The 13,272-nt window shown below is 51.8% G+C and overlaps 1 protein-coding gene across 4 annotated transcripts in view; it reads right to left on the bottom strand.

Annotated features, from left to right (window-relative positions):
* PAK4 (p21 (RAC1) activated kinase 4) overlaps positions 1 to 13,272 on the bottom strand; it is a 43,715-nt gene that overhangs the window by 16,708 nt on the left and 13,735 nt on the right. Inside the window, exon 1 of one of the 4 annotated variants that reach the window (XM_058280226.2) lies at positions 3,755 to 3,777. The exons of 2 other annotated variants lie outside the window; for them this stretch is intronic. The gene's annotated coding sequence lies outside the window, so the exon portion shown is untranslated. Of the gene's footprint in view, positions 1 to 1,952; positions 2,129 to 3,754; positions 3,778 to 13,272 lie in introns of those variants that run through there. One more of the 4 variants, XM_058280224.2, reaches the window with a different exon arrangement.

Below are 13,272 nucleotides of genomic sequence, written 5' to 3'. Positions count from 1 at the left end.
TCTCCTCCTGCAATGCAAGGCATTCTCCCCCACGGCAACATATGGGCACTGGGAGACCCCACCCAGCAACCAGGGCACTTGTTGCACACCCACAGGCCCATTACAACAGCAACAAGCACAGACAGCCAGTAATGCACCACAAGAGGCCCAGGAGCACACAGACGTGCACGAAGATGCTCCCCAGAGCACAGGATGTTTGCAGCTGCCACTTGACACAAGATAGACCCCCAGAGACCAACACACAGGCATGCAACGTGGCCCCCCTGCAGCACACAGCTGTCAGGCCCCCGGGCACACGAGCAGCTGGTCACACAGAAAACTCACCAACCAGCCCAGAGGCAACAGCACCCACCCACACCCTCATAACTTCCCAACCACCCTAGCGTGGGCCATAGAGGAGTGGGCATGGGAGACCACTGGCACAGTAGAAGTTCGTGCCCTGCTTGGGGTGAGGACTCATGGGTATGTCATCCCTCCAAGCCTCCATTCCTGCCCCAGAGGGAGCTTCTGAGGCGTTGGTGAGAGAATGTGGGGGGAGCTCTTAAATCGAGACCCCGTACATGGCTCTGCCCCTGCTATTTGAACCTATAGTTAGTACTAAACTTGGTAGGTGGATGTCCCAAAGACTTAAATCTTTGGTCCACCCATGTGTCAGTTCATCCTTAAATCTCAACAGAGCTGCAATACCTACTCTCTAGTTCAATGGACTCATCCAGGACAACTAACAAGGAGATGATGATGGACAATGCCCACCTCAAGGAACAGAGAGCTTGCAACTGCAAGCAAGGGAGTCCCATCCATCTGCCCCATGGGAGCTAAGCCCCTTCTGAATTAGAAACAGGGTGGGCATCACCATCCCAAAATCCTCAAGATTGGACAATGGACAAAAGTAAGTAAGTAGACTTACTATTATTCTACTATAGACTTACATTATTCTAGCAATGAAAGAACTTTTATCACTGATGAGGGGGCAGTGGCCACTGGAGGTTCTGAGGGGAGGGAGAGGAATAAATAGGTGTAATATGGGGGCATTTTTGGGACACTGGAATTGTCCTGCATGATGCTGCAACGATGGGTACAGGCCACATATTGTCATAACTTACAAAATTGCACCAGGCAGGGTAAACTATAATGTAAACTATAATCCAGTAAGTGGCAATTCTTCAATATATGTTCATCAATTGTAACAAATGTATCACACTAATGAAGGATGTTGCTAATGTTGGAAAGTGTGAGAGAGGTAGAGAGTGGGGCATATGGGAATCCCCTATATTCACGTAATCTAAAGCTTCTTTAAAATAAATAAAAAAACAAAACCAAAAAAATCACACACCTGCTTACTGGGGAGCAGATATAGCTTAGTGGTTGAGCTCCTGCTTCCTATATATGAGGTCTGAGGTTCAATCCCCCGTACCTCCTAAAAAAAAAGAAAAAAAAAAGACTACACAACAAACTTACAGTGATGACCACCCAGAGACGCAGGAACTTCTGGCAGGGACCCAAGTAGCACACAGGCAAGACAGACCCAGCCATCACCTTGGAACACAGGGGCATGCGTGCACCCTTGCAGTCCCGTGGATGCACCGTAACTGCCAGCTGCGCCTAGAACAAAACCCCCAAACCCCCCCACTCTGTTGACCACACACCCAGGAATACCCCAAGATAGAAAGTTAGACTGTAAAACCTATCCAACCCAGATCCACACTGAGGCTAACGAGACCCCACAGAACCCCCATCCCAGGGACGCTCAGGGACAGCTCTGAGACACCTGGCAAGTTCCCAGCAGAGAGACACCTGCCACCACATACAAAGAAGCATGGCCATCCTGAGCTGGGCCCCCAGGAAGGCGCGGCTGCTCACACACATGCCCACACAGGCGTGGGCGGCCAGGCGGCAGGGTGCCAGGGCAGCCCTCCTGCGCACCCTCCTGCCTGAGGCCCAGCCCAGCTCACCTCTACCATCCTCTTCCCTACTTCCTGGGACCCCTCAATGGGGCGGGCTGGTGGGCAGAGGCCCCGCAGGGAGGGGGGCTCAGGGGCTTCCCTGGCCTCGACTCGGGCGCTCCCCGGAGAGCTGGCTGGCTCTGCACACCGGCCTCCCTGGCAGCGGGTGGTGGCGCAGGCCTGCCCTGGCAGGAACTGAGCCGTGGCTCCCGCCGGAGGGTGGGAGGGGAAGGAGGCGGGGCTGGGCCTGGAGACACAGACCACAACTGCCCAGGCAGAGGGAGAGGCTGGGAGCGGACGGGAGCAGTGGGCTCCCAACCCCTCACATCTCCCACCTTGCTCCCCAAGGCCAGGCTGGTGCCAGAGGCCTGGCCGGCCTTGGCCACATAGAGCAGGGCTGAGTGCCAGAGAGCATGGGGGCAGGGTGGCTAGGGGGGCAGCCAGGTTTGCAGTGACAGGAGCCCTAGGCAAGGACAGAGCTGGGGCACTGGCTAGTGGGCTGGAGAACAGGACAGTGGATGGCAGACTCTCCGATCTGGAGGGGTGGCTGCAGGAGACGTGGGGCTCAATGTGCTCCCTTCTCCTGGGCTGTGGATTCCAGCAAATACTCTTTTTTTTGCCAGTATTTTTTTTGTCTTTATTTTTTTAATGTTACATTAAAAAAATATGAGGTCCCCATATACCCCCCACCCCCTTCACCCCACTCCTCCCCCATAACAACAATCTCCTCCATCATCATGAGACATTCATTGCACTTTGTGAATACATCTCTGAGCACCGCTGTACCTCATGGTCAATGGTCCACATCATAGCCCACACTCTCCCACGTTCCACCCAGTGGGCCATGGGAGGACATACAATGTCCAGTAATTGTCCCTGCAGCACCACCCAGGACAACTCCAAGTTGCAAAAACGCCCCCACATCACAATCTCTTCCTCCCACTCCCTACCCCAGCAGCCACCATGGCCACTTTCTCCACATCAATGCCACATTTTCTTCGATTACTAATCACAATAGTTCACAAATAGAATATCAGTAAGTCCACTCTAATCCATACCTATTCCTCCATCCTGTGAGCAAATACTCTTAGCTGACCGCATGAAGGTGCCACCTCCCACAGATGCGTGAATGGGAGACGCCCAGCCTAATGGGGGCGTGGCCATCTCTAGACAGCAGGAGGCAGGAGGGTGGCAAGTTGGGGAGGGTGAGCTGTCTGACCCTTCTGCAAATGAGCAGCCTAGCTTCAAGAGACCTCACTGCCGGCCTGCCTCTTAGCACTTGCCATGCCTTAAGTCATTTTACCCTCACCACTGCCAGGAAAAGAATAGGCACTTTAGCAGGCCCATTTTACAATGGAGGAAACTGAGGCCCAGAGAGGCTGAGCCACTAGCCTAAGGTACCTAACACAGGGATTCCTGGGCAGGACCCCACCTGCAGCCCCCCTAACTGGGCCCTCAGCAACTCCCTGGAGGCCCCCTGGGGCCTGGCCACCTCCCACCTCCCTCCCTTTTCAGACCTCACTTCCTCCCTGACCTACCTGCCCCAGGTCAGAGCTCTGTTTGTAATTTGTTACTCGTGTGACATCTGTTTAGCACCTGTCTCTCCCATGGATTGGAAGGCCTGCGTGGGCAGAGGGCAGGGCTGACAAGGTCATCCCGTGAACCTTTCAGGCCTTGGCTCCAGGTCACCTCCTCCAGGAAGCCTCCCTTCAGTCCCCTGGGACACCCCCATCCAGCCCTGAGCACTCCAGGCTATCACTGTCACCGGACCCATCCACTCACACCCTTTACTGAGCTCCTAACACACCCACCTGGTGGGCCCAGCAGGGAACCAATGGCTGAAACACCCCACCTGCGGAGCTGACTGCCTGCTCCTGGGGTGGGGGGCCCTGGGGGGGAGGGCAGGCCCCTTGTCCATGGTTCCTGAGTAGGGAAAAGAGTGAGCGTGAGGCCAGTGGGCAGCTGGACAGAGGCACCAGGTCCTTCCCACCTCCAGCAAGGCTGCTCCCCACCCCCACGCCCCAGCCAACTCCCTGAAGGACTTTATCTCCTCCCAGGCAACACTGACAACAGAGGCCCGCCTTGCTCCAAGGTGGAAAGCCCCTCCCCTTCCTCCTGCCCACTCAGCCCCGGGCAGGGCCGCACTGTGCCCCGGGCCACAGCAGGCAGGTCTGGGGGACCCCAGAAGCCCCAGATCCCAGACCACCCCTTCCCCGTGGGGTGGGGCACCTGTCAGGCAGCCACCCAGAGAGAGGCCAGCAGAGGCCAGCTCCCCAAACCGGCCAGGCTGGTTTGGGCTCGGGGTGGGTGGTAGTGCCAGGATTGGATTGCTGGAGCCGGGCCAGCTCGGGACGGGGGAGGACGCGGCCCAGCAGGCCTCAAGAGCCAGGAGAAGCTGTCCAAGGCCTCCTCGCACCAAGACACGCCTTTTGTTTTAATTATGAAACTCTTCAAACACACCCCAAAGCAGAGAATAAAATCATGAACCCACATAAAACCCATCTCCAGCGTCTCAATTATTAATTTTTGCCATGTTTGGGCTTCATCTGGCCCTGTCCTTCTTCCCTCTCTCTACCAAACAGGTGATACAGGCACAGGGCTCAAAAGGCACAGAGGGTGAAGAGGGGCACGATGCCCCTCCTGCCCTGCCCAGTCCTGGAGGCACTCCTGCTAGAGTTTCTTTGTTGTTCCTTTCTGGGAGTGCCTGCGCCACACGAGGGCATACACACGCACAAGTGCACTTCAAAAAGATAGATACATGGCAGCACACCAGCCACTCTCCTGCACCTCGCTGGGCTCTCCTGCCCCCTGGGGGGGGACGTCCAGCAGCGTCCAGCAGAGGTTAAGATACACCGCCAGGATGCGGAAAGTGCCTCCCAGGTCCATCCCTGCAAAGGTGCCACAAGTGGGCCCTGGGAGACGTGTGGGAGGCTCGCAGCAGCACAGGTGGGCTGGGTCAGAAACTAGAAGCAAGGCAAATGCTACTCCCCAAGAGGGGGACGATGAGCTGTGATCCACTCGCTCCCTGGAGCACGCACAACCTATGCTGCACGATGGAGGAGTCAAACCCAGCACACACTGGGCCTGCGTTTAAGGCAAATGCAACTGCACTGACTGGGGATGCAGAGAGGCAGCAAAGGCACTGGGGAAAGCCAGGAAGTGGCTGTTCAGAAGTCAAGAGAGGGCCGCCTCTGGGCGAGGGGCATGCACGGGGCTCCCGGGGCTGTTTCTCTACTAGGGGGCTGGCTGTGCGGGTTTTCACTTTCTCATAATTGGGTATGCCATACATTTGTGTTCTGTATACTTTTCAATGTATATGTTAATTTAAAACTATGATTTTACAGAAACAATATACACACAAAACATTCGTGTGTATACTCAAGTGTATATTCACACGTGTGTATATCAACATACATGTGGACACGCACACACGCGTCACGCGCACCCGCACACACCTGTAGATTGGAGAACACTCCGCGCTCCGTCTAGGCAAAGCGCTCCTGACAGTGTCAGCAGCCGTGGGGAAGGGCTGTGGCGCGCTGAGCCCGGCCTCACGAGCCAGGTGGGCTGTTTCCAGTCCTGTGCTCTGACAAATGGTGCGGGAAGGATAACCCTGTGCAGAGGGCACCTCGCGGGAGTGCCAGTGTGTCTGCGGGATGGAGTCCTAGATGTGGAACTGCCTGGCAAGGCTCTTCACTGCTGAGCTGCCCTGCCCGGGCATCCGCCCCCTGATTCACAGCCCCTCTGCAGCGCCGGGGCCCTTCTCTCCATGGCCTCACCAACACGCTGTGTGGTCAGACTTCCTGGCCTCTGCTGATCAGGTAGGTGGGGCTGGGCCCTCTCAGTCCAGTTTTAATTTATTCATTTATTTTTTGGAGGTACCAGGGATTGAACCCAGGACCTCGTACAGGAAAGCAGGTGCTCAACCACTGAGCTACATCTGCTCCCCTGGGTATGGGCACGTACTGGGCCCGAAGGTTTTAATGTGCATTTTCCTCCTTAGAGGAGGCTGAGCATCTTTCAGATTTATAAAAGCCATCAGAATTTCCTGTTCGGCTAAGGGCCTGTTCAAAGCCTTACCCATTTCCCACCGGGTCAGACACCTTGGAAACTGAACTGACAGTCTCATTTCTCACAGTCCCCTTGCAGCTTCCTTCCCACACTGCTGGATTCCAACAACAGAAATTCAGGGCATGTCCACCACAGGTGGTGCCTTCCAGAGCAGGGGATGCAGTGTCTGCCCCATGGGGCTTACAGTCAAGTGGGCTGGCAGGCATCAGGCAGAGCATCACACACATGGATGGTGAAGGTGCAGCCAAGGCAGGCTGGTTGGAGGGTATGGGCACATACTGGCCTGAAGGAAAGACAGTGTGGTGGAGCCAGGCCTATGGCTGAGGCGGACCGAGGAGGGTGCTGAGGGCAGGCCTGGGGTGCAAAGACAGAGGGTGGGCTCAAGGGGGCCTGACTGGCTGTGGGGATGACTGCCAAGGTCTAGGCAACTGAAGATGGCAGCCTGGGCAGCTGGGCACGGACAGAGGGGGGCAGCCCTGAGCGACACCTAACCAGGGAAAATCAACACTTGTTGATGATCAGACGCCAGGGCTGAGGACCAGGGAGGGTCAAGGGCTGCTCTCAGCTGGGTCCACCACAGAGCCTCCTCCACATAGGAGAGCCTCAGAGGAGTTCTCCAGACTCCAAGCCCAGGCCCGAGACTATCTCAACCCAATCTGGAAAAGAATAATAAATCAGGAGGAATTGCCATACCTGATTTTAAGGCCTATCCTATAGCTATAGTCATCAAGACGGTGTAGAAGAGAGGCACAGATCAATGGGACAGGACAGGAAACCCAGAAAGAGACCCACACAAATATGTGCAACTGGTTTTTGACAAAGGAGCTTAAGCAAGTCAATGGAGGAAGGTTGGCCTTTTCAACAAAGAGTGCTGCAGCACCTGGAATTCCAAAGGCCAAGAAATGAACCTCAACCTAAACCTCACTCCTTGGACAAAATCTCACTCAAAATGGATCAGAGACTTAAATGTAAAATGTAAAACTATAAAGCTTTTAGGGGGAAACGGACTTTGGCCCAGTGGTTAGGGCGTCCGTCTACCACATGGGAGGTCCGCGGTTCAAACCCCGGGCCTCCTTGACCCGTGTGGAGCTGGCCATGCGCAGTGCTGATGCGCGCAAGGAGTGCCGTGCCACGCAAGGGTGTCCCCCGCGTGCGGGAGCCCCACGCGCAAGGAGTGCGCCCGTGAGGAAAGCCGCCCAGCGTGAAAAGAAAGAGCAGCCTGCCCAGGAATGGCGCTGCCCACACTTCCCGTGCCGCTGACGACAACAGAAGCGACAAAGAAACAAGACGCAGCAAATAGACACCAAGAACAGACAACCAGGGGAGGGGGGGAATTAAATAAATAAATAAATCTTTAAAAAAAAAAATAAAATAAAGCTTTTAGGAAAAAACAGAGGGGGAAACCTTTGGGACCTAGGGCTAGGCCCAGAATTCTTAGACTTGATGCCAAAAATACAATCCATTAAAGCAGGGTTTGTTTTTTTAAAAGATTTATTTATTTACTTCTCCCCCCGCCCCCCGGTTGTCTGTTCTCTGTGTCTATTTGCTGCATCTTTTTTGTCCGCTTCTGTTGTCAGTGGCACGGGAATCTGTGTTTCTAAAGCAGGGGTTCTTAATCTTTTTTGTTTCATGGACCCCTTTGCCAGTCAGATGAAATGAATACTACTGAAATTTATTAATTGCATACATTCGTAAGCAAAGGAAATGTTAGATTTCAGTTAGAGGTCAGAGAAAATAAAAACAGTATGTTCATTTTTTTCAATTCAAACTCACAGACCCCCTGAAATCTTTCAGTGGACCCCAGGTTCGTGGACCCCTGGTTAAGGATCCCTGAATTAAAGGAAAAAATTAATAGAGTGGACCTCATCAAAATGAAAAACTTTCGCTCTGGGAAAGTCCATGTAAAGAGGATGAAAAGACAGGCAACAGTCTGGCAGAAAATATTTGCAGAGCACGTATCTGACACAGGATTAGTATCTAGAATATATAAAGAACTCTCAAAACTCAGCAGTTTAAAAAAAATCCAATTAGAAATGAGCAAAAGACATGAAGACACATTTCACCAAAGAGGACACACACGCAAATAGGCACAGGAAAAGGTGCTCAACATCATTAGCCATCAGGGATGCAAGGAGCTGTCACCACACGCCTCGCAGACGGTGACGCTGCTGCCGGGGATATGGAGAAACTGGCTCGCTCAGACACTGCTGCGGGAATGAAGAGGGGCACAGCCACTCGGCAACATAGTCTGGCAATTTCTTAAAAATTGAAGCAAGTAACTACCATATCTTTACTCTGGGGCATTTATCCCGGAGAAATGAAGACTTGTGTTCCCATGGAAACTTGTACACAACTGTTTCTAGCAGCTTTATATGTAACAGCTAAAAATTGGAAACAACCCAGATTTCCTTAAGCAGGTGAATGAGGAAACAAACTGATGCCTCCATACCGAGGAATAATACTCAGCTCTGACAAGGGATGAACTATTAATCCATGTGACTGCCCCCCTGAAGCTCCAGAGAATTACACTGAGTGAGAAAAGCCAATCCCAACAGGCTATGTGCTGTGTGATTCCATTGATAAAATATTCTTGACATGACAAAATTACAGAAATGGTAAAGATGAGTGGTAGCCAGGGTTAAGGACCGGGATGGGGAGAGAGGTGGGTGTGGTTAGAAAGAAGCCTCAGAAGGGATCCTCAGGATGGAATGTTCTGTATCTCCATGGCATAAGGGTTACTATCCTGTGATACATTGTGATTTTGCAAGATGTTACCATTGAGAAACTGAGTGGTGGGAACAGGAGCTCTATTTTTTTCTAACATCTGCATATGAATCTGTAATTACCCCAAAATAAAAAGGTTAATTAAAAAATAGTAATACACTTTTCCAAATGCCAGGCCTTTCTCACATCTCAGCCTTTGTGCATGCTGCTCCCTCTCCTTGGAACACCCTTTCACATACTGCTGCTGATCTTTCAGGTCTCAGCTCATACAACTCACCCCCCAGGAAGCCTTCCTCAGTCCTCTGGGCTTCCCCCATCGCGGCTGTGACACCCTTGCCTCTGCTTTCCCCAAGGCCACTCTGGGCTGCCACTGGTGCTATGTATCTCCCTCACCCTGTCCCAGGTATTACCTGACTCGGAGGAGGTGCTTAGTGGGGAACTACAAAATGAATGAACAAATGAATAGCAATAAACAACGATAATATTGACAGTTAACACTGCGCAGTTTCTATGTGCCAGCTCTCTTCTGAGTGCTTTACGTGGACGAAATAACTTAACCCTGGTCTCACCCCATTTACAAATGAGAAAACTGAGGCGGACAGAGGTTGGGGAGGTGAGGTCACGTGGGTAGCGGAGCTGGGTGGCAAACCCAAGCCAGCTGGATCCAGAACCTTTGTTTGGTCGCCTCCATCCCAGAGGGCCTCTCCTTGGAAGCCGGGGAAGACTAGGTAATGGCCTGGAGGGAAAATGGGGAGATGGGAGCAGGGAGGGGGCAGAGGAAGAGAAGGGGCATTCCCGCCCCAGGTCCCAATCCATCCCCACAGGGGGGTCTCACGCTCAGCCAGGGAAGGCCCCTCCGTGGCCCAAGGACCTGAGGCTGGCACCAGAGCCACCATTATACCTTGCAGGGGATCGGGGAGGTCGCTCAGGCATCAAGAGCCCATGACTAAGTCCCACCTGGAGACCCGGGGAGCCAGCAGTGTCCCTGTGGACAGAAAATGCCCACATCCATGTGGAGCACTGGCTGCAACCAGGGCTGGGCGAGAGGAGCCCCGGCCCCTCCTGAGCCTGCCCAGGGCAGGCTGCTCTCACCTGGCTGCCAGCTGGGACCCTGCCTTGGACCCCGTGGGGAGCCTTCCTACTTCCGAGGGGGGCCGCATCTACGACCCAGGGAAACGTCAAGAGCGGAACACTGAAAGCGCGCTGCAGCTGGGCCTGAAGACTCCCGCCCCTGGTTTCAAAGCCTGCCCACCAGGACGGGCACTGTGCGGGGCGCGAACGAGGGGCCCACAGGGGACGGCGCCCCTGGGGCTTCAACTACGCTTTCTCTCAGCTGGGTGTGGGTCCAAGGAGGTTTAGTTGATTCTCTTGGTCTCTTGAGGATTTCGGAAATCTTTCATGATTAACCAAAAACAAAAACAAACAAAAGAGAACTTAAAATTAAAAAGAAAAGAAGGGGGATGAATTTCTTAGGAAGAGCACGGGGAGGAGGGGCTTTTAGGGGCCGGTAATGTTTTACTTCTTGACCTGAGTGGTGGCTTTATCATTATTCATTAAATAATTACAAAAGGCATTTACTTTATAAGTATTCATTAAACTGCCACAAGGGTTTTATCCACTTTTCTGTACCCATGTCATTTTATACTACAATGCAGGAAAAATCAGGGTTAGCAACTCTGACAACCAGAAGTGCTCTCCAGGTGCCTGCGAACAATCTCTCTCACTTTCATCTCCCTGTCTCCTTCTCTGTCCACAGACCCTCTGCTCGCTCTCCCTCAGTCTCTAGCACACACACCACTGCCCCCCCAAGGCTGTGACTGCCCGTCATGAGAGCCCCAGTCCTCCCGGGACCCCTGCAGCTCTTGCCCACTGGTCTTTTAGGGGCCAGGAGGCCTGTTTCTGCAGAACAGAAACGCAAGCCCTCGGCCCCTGGGGCCACATCACATTCCCTAGGATGCCTTCCTGGCCGCCTGAGGCACCCGCCCAAGGCCCCGAGCCCTGGGGCCACTACAGCTTAGCTCCCTGAGTGGAAAGAACTATTTAAGACCTGTCCCCACAGCAGGGACAGCCCCATCTATAAGGCACTCAGTGCAGTGCAGGCCCCACGCTAACACGAAACGAGGCAGGGGGAGGGTGCTGCTGAAGTTCCATTTGGCAGAGGAAAGGGAGGCTCCGCGCAGGACCAGGCCAGCTCAGCCTCACACAGCGCAAACTGGAGCCAGGAGTCCAGGGCAGATCTGACTCAGTCCAAAGTCTACCCACTTTACCACGTGCACTCTCGATTCACTCATTCATCCAACACCTTATTTGCAGTTGGTATGTGCCAGGCACTGCTCTAGGCCCTGAGGATAGGACAGAGTCCCTGTTCTCTCTGCCATTCTGGTGGGGGAGACAGACAACACACCTGCAAACCCAAAAGTCCCAAACAAGCAGGGAAGGGGCAGAAAGCGCAGGGCTGCTCTTTCCCAGATGGTGGGGAGGCAGGGAGGCCTCTGGGAGAGACAGCATCTGAGCAGAGACCTGAGAGGGAGGGAGCCAGCCACGTGGGGGCTGAGGAAGAGTCTGCTACAGGCCAGGATGCACGGGAGGCTGCTTGGCTGGAGGGGAGCTCAGAGCAGATGAGGTCCAAGAGAGCTACACTACATGGCAGAGGAATCCAGAGCCAGCACACACCACACCCCAGGCGCTTTTTACCGCAGTCTCACCACAGCCCTCCAAGCAACACACATCACCATGTTGTGGAGGAGGAGGCAGGTGGAGGGGCAGAGACATCTACCCAGGGCAGCACAGCTGGCCAAGGGCAGGGGTGGAGCTCTGTCCCTAAAGCTTAGCCACCAGACGAGGCTCTTAGGCTGCAGTGGCAACCAGGCCAGGGTAGTTCTCAAACCCAGGTCCCTCCTGCCCCTATTCCTGCTGGAGCACAGAACAGTGTGAGCCACTGAGCAATTTTCTTTCAAACCCCTCCCTTTTTTTTCTTCATTATTTTTAAAGTTAACAGGCTCTCACTCCTTGTACAAGAATCAGCTCAAAATGGATCAAAGACCTAAAGATAAAAGCCAGGACCATAAAACTACTAGAAGAAAATGTAGGGAAATATCTTCAAGACCTTGTAGTTGGTGGTGGTTTCTTGGACCTTACACCCAAAGCAAACACGTGCAACAAAAGAAAACATAGATAAATGGGACCTCCTCAAAATTAAACACTTTTGCACCGCACAGGACTTTGTCAAAAGGATGAAAAGGCAACCAACTGAATGGGAGAAAATATTTGGAAATCACATGTCCGATAAGGGTTTCATATTCAGGATATAAAAAGAGATATTACAACTCGACAATAAAAAGACAAACGATGAAATTTAAAAATGAGCAAAGGACTTGAATAGACATTTGTCCCAAGAAGAAATACAAATGGCAAAAAAACACATGAAGAAAGGCCCAACATCACTAATGATCAGGGAAATGCAAATCAAAACTACAAGGTATCATTTCACACCCATCAGAATGGTCACGATTAAAAAGACAGAGAACTACAAGTGTTGGAGAGGATGTGGAGAAGTAGGAATGCTTATTCACTGCTGGTGGGAATGGAGAATGGTACAGCCACTGTGGAGGACTCTTTGGCAGTTCCTAAAGAAGTTGAATATAGACTTGCCACAAGACCCTGTAATACCACTATTGGGTATATACCCAGAAGAACTGAGAGAAGTGACACAAACAGACTTCTGCACATGGATGTGCATAGCAGTATTACTCATGATTAAAAGTTGGAAACAACTCAGGTGTCCATCAAGAGATGAATGGACAAACTGTGGTGTATTCACACAATAGAATATTATGCAGCTGTAAGAAGAAATGGAGTCGTAAAGTATATGACAACATGGATGAACCTGGACGACATTATGTTGAGTGAAGCAAGCCAGACACAAAAGGACAAATACTGCATGACTGCATTACTATGAACCAAATATATTGTGCAACATATTGTATGACTCAAAAAAAATTTATAGGTATCCAGTACATTTGAGAAATGTATGCTTTTATTGTGTTTTCTTTTTTAGTTTTTAATTGTTTATATTTCCAATTAATAAATGTACAAAAAAAAAAAAAAAGTTTAACAGGTACCTGATGTTCATACATAGACCACCTATAAAAGTGTTTTGGCAGAAGAAATTGAACCAGACTATGACTGAGCCTCTGGACCTAACTCACAATTTATGAGATGCACAGGGGACAGAGGAACATGTTATATGACACCACAAGATAAATCAGCCAGATGCAGACTGTGGGAAACTCTACAAAACAAATGACCAGGGGCTTCAACAGATGAATGACCCAAACAGCAATCACACGAAAGAGCTGATGGGGAAATCCTACAGATCAAGGAAGGTTTAAGAGGTCTATCAATCAAATGCAAGGAGTAGAACTTGTCTGGAGCCTGATTATAAGACACCCTGGGAAATGAGTGGATATTAAGGAATTATTTTCCTTCCTGTGACAATGATATTGTGGTTATTTTTTTCAAACTCTATCTTTCA

This window comes from Dasypus novemcinctus, chromosome 18, assembly GCF_030445035.2.
Source record: "Dasypus novemcinctus isolate mDasNov1 chromosome 18, mDasNov1.1.hap2, whole genome shotgun sequence".
NCBI lineage: Eukaryota > Metazoa > Chordata > Mammalia > Cingulata > Dasypodidae > Dasypus > Dasypus novemcinctus.
Note: the sequence above shows the minus strand (reverse complement) of the source record. Positions and strands in the feature narration are given on the sequence as shown.